Genomic DNA, 8,039 nt, shown 5'->3' with positions numbered 1-8,039 from the left:
TTCTTTGCTATTTGGAGATGTGGAACATCCAAGTGATTTGAAAGAAAAAAAAAAGCAAAACTTTCCAGCATGCCACAGATTTGAAGAGTATCTCTTGCCTGGCACAAAGTACAGAAATGTCCTGAGCTGCCTGTGTCTGGAAGTCTGGGGTAGGGGCGTTGACGGAAAGGTGGCTGCCGGCATATGCTGAGTGCCTACCCTGCACACTTAGTCTCACCTGGTTTGAAAAATTTCCCTTCAGTCTCCTTAGTGATGACCCTGCATTAGCAAGAAAAGGGAACCAGCTCAGATTTCTCTGTGGGCCACAAGAATCTGTCTGGTGAGAGCGTATTCGTCTTCATCTACAACAGACAGTAACTCAATTTGACCTTAAAGAGACTTCCCTCCCATTCAGCCCCTACCCCGGGATTCTTTTCTGCCTTTGTTTCAGTACTATCAAGCACATATCCTATAAAAATTTTAAAAACATAAAAATCAAAACAAATCGTAAAAAGACTCTTAAAGCGTAAGGCATAAAGAAGCTAAGCCATGTTTGGATGTGTACATTCAATTGAACATAATTTGAGAATCTTCTCCCTTGGATCACAGAAATAAACACTGTCTATCTAAGCTATGGCATGTGATGTCAACGTTTGTGTGGGGTTCACTTTGAGATTTGCTTCCATCTGTTAACAATAGGGAGGAAGGGGAGGAAAAGAGAAAGACTGTGGCTCTGTTGTCCCAGCCACTGGGGATTGCAGTTTTGCTCCTCTGCCACCCCTGCTTTGCTTTGTGGCCTCAGAAAAGTTACTGACCTTTCCATGCCTTAGTTTCCTCTCTGTAAGAGGGGCACAATGATACTGAGACCTCAAAGTGCTTTTGTGAGAACTAAACACAACCTGTGACAAAAGATGTCATTCTGGCTGGCCAAAATGGCATGGCTGGCAGAATGACTGACTGGCAGTGCTCACGCTTGTAATCCCAGCATTTTGGGAGGCTGAGGTGGGAGGATCGCTTGAGTCCAGGAATTGGAGACCAGCCTGGGCAACATACTGGGATCCTGTGTCTACAAAAATTAAAAAATTAGCCAGGCGTAGTGGTACACCTATGGTCCCAGCTACTCGGGAGGCTGAGGCAGGAGAACCACTTGAGCCCAGGAGGTCGAGGCTGCAGTGAGCTAGGATCTCATAATTGTTCTCCAGCCTGGGTGACAGAGTGAGACACTGTCTCTAATAAAAATAATAATAATAATAATAAAAGTCATTCTTAGGAGAGAGAAGGAAGTTCTCTTAAAATCAGTTTATCAACTGAGGGATTGTAAAATCAAGGAGTCATTACATCTGAAATGGGCCTTAGATTCCAACTCCTCATTTTAAGAATAAGGAAACCAAGACTGGAACATGTGAGTGGTACATAGCATTCAGACACAGAGCTGGGTTGTCTATACAGACTGAAGCTTTTAGGATGTTGAGAAAACATGTTTTCAACAGTGTATTTTTATAATACATGTCCTTTCTACTGATTAAGTTAGTAACAGGAAAGAAATGCTTTATAGAATGATTTTATATATAGTTTACAGTTTTTCAGAAAAAGACACATATTTGAGTGAAAAGACAAATTGGTGTTTTAGAGTTTCTTTTAGAGCATTCCAGCTTGTTCCTAGACTAAACTGGATGGATTAAAAATGGTCTCTTAAAAAAAACTCATCCAATCGGTTATTGCTTCATGATTAGAAGTTTGTACAATCTTTTTGAAGTTTTTCTCACCAATATATAAAAAATGCAAAATAGTTAAGCTTTCTGAGTGAGCAATTCCATTCCTGGAAATAAATCCTACAGAGTTTCTTGCATCTGAGTACATGATACAGTACAAGGATATTCACTGTAGCATTATACATGTTCCATAACTTAAAATACCCTTCAAACATCTCTCTTTTCTTTTTCTTTCTTTCTTTTTTTATTTTTATTTTTGAGACAGAGTCTCACTCTGTCATCCAGTGCAGTGGTGCAGTCTCAGCTCACTGCAACCTCTACCTCCCAGGTCAGGCAATTCTTGAACCTCAGCCTCTGAGTAGCTGGAATTACAGGCATGTGCCACCATGCCTAGCTAATTTTTTATTTTTTGTAGAGATGGGGTTTTGTCATGTTGGCCAGGTTGGTCTCGAACTCCTGGCCTCAAGTGATCTGCCCACGTTGCTTTCCCAAAGTACTGGGATTCTAGGCATGAGCCACTGCACCCAGCCAAACACCTCATTTAAAAAATTTTTTTATGAGTATGTAGTAGCAAACATCTCATTTTAATCGATGTTTAGCATTCCATTTTGTTTACCATAATTTATCTTACCAATGTCCTTTTACTTGGGCATTCAGTTTATTTCAAACTTTCTCTTACTACAGTTGGATACTATGAAAATTCTTACAGGGAATCCTCGTGCAGAATAGATTATCTGAACAGAGAAAAATGATGAAGAGTTGTATAGCTTATATTAGAGCACATACAACATTCCCCCAAAAGTGAAAGAAATGGCACAATTAGTGAGTTAATAAAAATCCGCTGCAGGCTGTGTGGTGTCCTCAAATAACAAAGACAGTAGCCCCACGGCATTGAAAGCCACTAATGAATAAAGGAATCATCCTAGGACTGGCCAAGGGTCATTCTAGCTGCAGATCTGTCAGAATCTGATTCTGTGGTGATTTGTGGAGAGAAACCTGTACCCCACAGCACTGGTTTTTAAATTACCACGGTGACAAGCACATAAATTCTGATGTTCTTTGCCCAAGGTACAGAAAAAGGAAATGTAATGCTGGGTTGGGGGATTGTTGGATTCTATTTTCTCTTTCTTTCCTTCCTTCCCTCCCTTCCTTCCTTCCCTCCTTCCTTCCTTCCGTCCCTCCTTCCTTCCTTCCTTCCTTCCTTCCTTCCCTCCTTCCCTCCTTCCTTCCTTTCTTCCTTCTTTTCTTTCTTTTCTTTTCTTTTCTTTTCTTTTCTTTTGTTTTTTCTTTCCTTCCCTCCCTCCCTCCCTCAGTCCCTTCCCTCCTTCCTTCCTTCCTTCCTTGTCTTGCTCTGTTGCCTAGGCTGGAATGTAGTGGTGTGATCATAGCTCACTGCAAGCTCAAACTCCTGGGTTAAACTGATCCTCTCTCCTCAGCCTCTAGAGTTGTTGGGAGAACAGGTGCATACCACCATACCTGGCTAATTTTTTTAATTATTATTTTTTGTCGAGATGGCATCTCACTATGTTGCCCAGGCTGTCTCAAACTCCTGGCCTCAGGCAATCCTCCTGCCTCAGCCTTTGAAAGTGCTGGGATTAGCGATTTGAACCACTGTGCCCAGCAAGGTTCTAATAGGACAAATGGAACTGAGGATGACAAGTAGTAGTAAACCTTTCTTTTCATCATAGACCTTTGAACATGTTTATGTCCCCAAAATTGAATCCATAGTATACTCTGGGGATGGTGCTTTTAGGACCTAAACCTGAATAGCAAAATAAGTGTAAAATGTATTTTAGAATGTAATTATTGGGTGTAATCAGTGATTTTGTAAATTACTTTAAGGGAGAAAACAGAAATAGATGGGTCATTTGGCTTACACCGTGTGAACTGTTCCTTCACTGTGTCATAGAAAGACATGCCAGCATAGAGAATCTCAGTGCGGGGACGGATGCAGATTTTTGGAAGCCCAAAGTGTGTGGAAATACTCAAAATCATTTTTGACATATACATATCAAGTCAAATGTATCAAGTCAATTAAATAAGCAGTTCATCCCTTGGAGAGATATTTTATACCGATATCTCTGTACCGGTTTTGATATGACATGTAGTAGTAAGTAGAAAGGACTTTTAAACAAAGGATCATTCTTTACATCAGTCATAAAAAATTTAAACAGAGTCTATACTATCCTACAGTTTTTAGAAGAAAGGATGTACAGCTGGCGGCTTTAAGATAGTGAGTTTCTCCTTCCTTGCCTCTTTTTGTTTGGTTGTCATGGGAGTCTGTGTTTATGGGGGAAATTCTGAATGTATTTGCCATAAGGAGCTATTTCTGATTTCTCTTTCTCTCTCTCTTCTTTCTTTCTTTCTTTTTCTTTTTCTTTTTTTTTTTGAGATAGGGTCTCGCTCTGTGGCCCAGGCTGGGGTGCCATGGTGTGATCATGGCTCACTGTAGCCTCAAACTCCTGGGCCCAAGTTATTCTCCCATCTCAGCCTCCCAAGTAGCTGCGACTATAAGCGTGTGTCACCACATGCAGCCAATTTTAATATTTTTTTTTGTAGAGATTGGGGTCTCACTGTGTTGCTCAGCTTGGTCTCAAACTTCTGGCCTCAAGCAATCCCCTGCCTTAGCTTTCCAAAGTGCTGGGATTACAGGGGTGAGCCACTGTGCCTGGCCCCAGTGATCTTCATAAGTAAAAATATGTGAGACAGGGTGGGCTTACTGAATGTGAGTTAGGCAAAAGCACATTAAAAAAAAATTATTCAGTCAGAAAGATATTTCTTGGAGATGTATTCCAAGCACTGTCTGTATAAGGCTTTGGGTGGAACATTTTAATGCTGTTCCAATGACTCTTATAATTCGAAAGTCTACCTGAAGCCTTATCGTTTTGGAAAACATGCAAAGAATTACTTCCTAACCTACTCAGGGAGGCTAGGGAGAGATGAAAGTATGTGTGAAAATAGTTGTCTGATGGTCCAAGAAGTGGATTATTCAGAAAACTAAGCTGACTTCCTAAGTACAGGTAAAGACAAAGGAAGCAACCCTTAAATCCCATTTTACTAAATCCGGGCAGTACTGCAGAGACGCACATGGCTGTGAAGTTGCAAGTCCTCGCTCCGCTCTGAGAAACTTACTTAATCTCACTGGCTGTCAGTTTCCTTATTTGTAAAATGGAAGACAAAAATCTCTATTTTAGAGACAGCTGAAAGGATTATGAGATACAGTGTGTGGCAAGTGTTCGTGTGAAGTAGCTGCTTATGCCTGTGATCCCAGCACTTTGGGAGGCCAAGGTGGGTGGATCACTTGAGCTCAGGAGTTCAAGACCAGCCTGGCCAACATGGTGAAACCCAGTCTCTACCAAGAATGCAAAAATTAGCCGGTTGTGGTGGCACATGCCTGTAATCCCAGCTACTTGGGAGGCTGAGGCAGGGGAATCGCTTGAACTCAGGAGATGGAGGTTGCAGTGATCGGAGATTGCACCACTGCACTCCAGCCTGAGTGACAGAGTGAGACCCTTTCTCAAAAAAAGAAAAAGAAAAAGAAAAAACGAAGGACCTGTTTACTTCTGCTCAACCTCTGTGCCTCATCCAGGACCAATGCCCACCAGCCCCGAAATAGCTTTGCTCCTCAGCATGGTCAATGAAAAACTTGGAGTGTCGCTGAATGTGTGGTTGTGAACAATTCCAGTCCGTCTCTGCTTTATCAAATCACTATGAGCACTGGTCAGAATGGTGGAAATTCATGATTATTTGCCATGGTAGACTGGTCAGTTAAGAAACAGATGATCAATTCAATATCTTCTGTGTTTTGTAATACACTACCAAGCATACTGCACTTTATCAGATGCTCTGAAATACATGCAAAAGTGAAACACGGTAGAAACCAAACCAAAAAGAAAATAGTCACATGACAACAATAAGATGTGATTTGGGCCCTGAAATGAAGGAGAAAGACCAGCATTTATTATTTCCTAGAGTTTTGTTTTTTGTCTATTTATTTTATTTCATTTTGAGACAAGATCTCTATCACCCAGGCTGAGTGCAATAGCATGAACATGGCTCACTGCAGCCTCGGCCCCCATCCCAGGCTCAAGAGATTCTCCCACCTCAGCCTCCTGCGTAGCTGGCACCACAGGCATACGCCACCACACCAGGCAGATTTTTTCTTTCTTTTCTTTTTTTTTTTTTTTTCAGTGGAGATGAGGTTTTGCTATGTTGACCAGGCTGGTTTTGAACTCTTGGGCTCAAGAGATCCTTCAATTGGCCTCCCAAAATGCTGGGATTACAGGCTTTAGCCACTGTGTCTGGCCTGGTCCCTAGGGTTTTAATACAACATGTGAGGATTCACCTGACCAGTCTTTTTTTTTGTTTTTTTAGTCACATAAAAGATACTAATGTTATTGTCACAGTTCTATTAATAATAATAGCAGTTGAATGCATTCAGTGCTTACTGTGGGCCAGGCATTATACTAGATGCTTTGCAAGCAGGACCTCAGTAGTGCTCCCAACAGCACTTTGAGACTAGTATCATCATTCCTATTTTAGAGATGAGAAAATTGAGCCTTGAAGAAGTGGACTCAGATAACTCCATACAGCCAGGAAGCAGGAATACTGCCACTGGAATCCAAATCTGACTCCAACTCCTACTTTCTTCTCCCTGTATCACTTCACACCAAGAGAAAGGAGATGCTTAGGATGTTGGGACTGGAAGGTACTTGGCATCTGGTCCAGCCTCCTCTCTCTAAGGCTGGGAGGAAATACTATTTTTAGGCTGAGACAGAAAGTGTTACCTGACTTAGTCCATGAAAGGCAACGAATGGTGGGAGAGGCGTTCCAAGGAGGCCTGGCCACGGTCATAAAAGAAAAACTGTAGCCAAATTAAATTTAAAGGAGTTTAATTGAGCAATGAACGATTCACGAATTGGGCAGGCCCCAGAATCACAGCAGATTCACAGAGACTCCAGCCGGCCACGTGATGGAAGATTTATAGACCAAAACAAAAAAAATGACGTACAGAAATTGGAAGTGAGGTACAGAACGGCTGGATTGGTTACTCAGCGTATGCGTTATTTGAACACAGTTTAAACGTTTATCAGTGTATGAATGGTTGAAGTACGGTCACTAGGATTGGCCAAGACTTAGCTATTGTTACAGGTGCATACTACTAAATTAGGTTTTCAATTTTGTCTGCCTGTTAAGCTAGGTTACAGTTTACCGAGACCAGCTCAGCCATAGAGACCTCCATCCAGGTGGCGCCGAAGGAATTAAGAAGCAGACACCCAGATAGAACAGCAAAGTGAGCCTATCCAGGGGCCAACAGCCTTCAGAGCTGAGAGCCTCAGGGTGCTGACCGCGTTCTGGGCTGAGGGCCTCGAGCGGACTCTGACCCACGTATTTCTTCTCTCTGAACAGGTGATTATTATTAGCAAACAGGTGTTCTGTGTTTTCTCATAGAACAAAAATAAACTAGGTAGGCAGCTGGTGCCTGCTTACCATTGATCAAAGACAAACTGGAAAGTATTCTCCATGAGGGAGCCACGGGGGCTGGGTCACATATCCTGTGCTTACAGAATTGTTTTTAACTGGTGTATGATATACATATACCATTTTGCAACTTTAGAGTGCCCCAAACAGTTTTCCACTTGCGGGGCCAGCTAGGTTTTCCTTGCCATCATTCTCAGCAAACAGTATAATTTATCATACACCTTAGGACTTGTCCCAATAACAGTTCATCCACAAAAACTCAAATATAGAAGTATGGAGTCCTTCTCAGGCCATATTTAGTTTGTTTTAACAATGGTTGCCACCTTTAAAATGCTGAGAACTGCAGAGCAGTATTTCCAGAGAATCCAGAGTATGTCAAGGATGAGTCGATATGAATGGCCTGACGAGAGTGATATTCTATCCTACCATGAGCTTGCATTAGAGAGAAGGCCTCAGAGTTTAATCCAGGCTGTGAAAGGCCATAATATGCAACCAAGTAAACCAATGGAGTAACCTTCTCCTTAATGAGTGGATTTCCTAAGAACTTCATCCAGAAGAAGTGAAGACACAAGAAGATACCACTCTAATTGCCACAAGTCCCAGCAATGTCCCCTGCCTTGGCCCTGCACTCCATCATAATAGGTGAGGATCCTTTCTTTCTTACATTTCCCAGGTAAGATGATCAAAGTTAAAACTTTGAAACTGACTTCCATCCCCCTGCAAAAGGAACTCAGTAACCACAAAGGAGGCAATGTCATGTCATTTACCAGCCTCCGAAGCCTGCCCCAAACTCAGTAATTCACCAAACTTGAGATTAAGGGGAACAAAGTAGGTCTGTTCTCTTTTTGCCTTTTTTTTTTTTTTTTT

This window comes from Cebus imitator, unplaced genomic scaffold (assembly GCF_001604975.1).
Source record: "Cebus imitator isolate Cc_AM_T3 unplaced genomic scaffold, Cebus_imitator-1.0 Scaffold401, whole genome shotgun sequence".
NCBI lineage: Eukaryota > Metazoa > Chordata > Mammalia > Primates > Cebidae > Cebus > Cebus imitator.
This window is presented reverse-complemented; position numbering follows the sequence as displayed.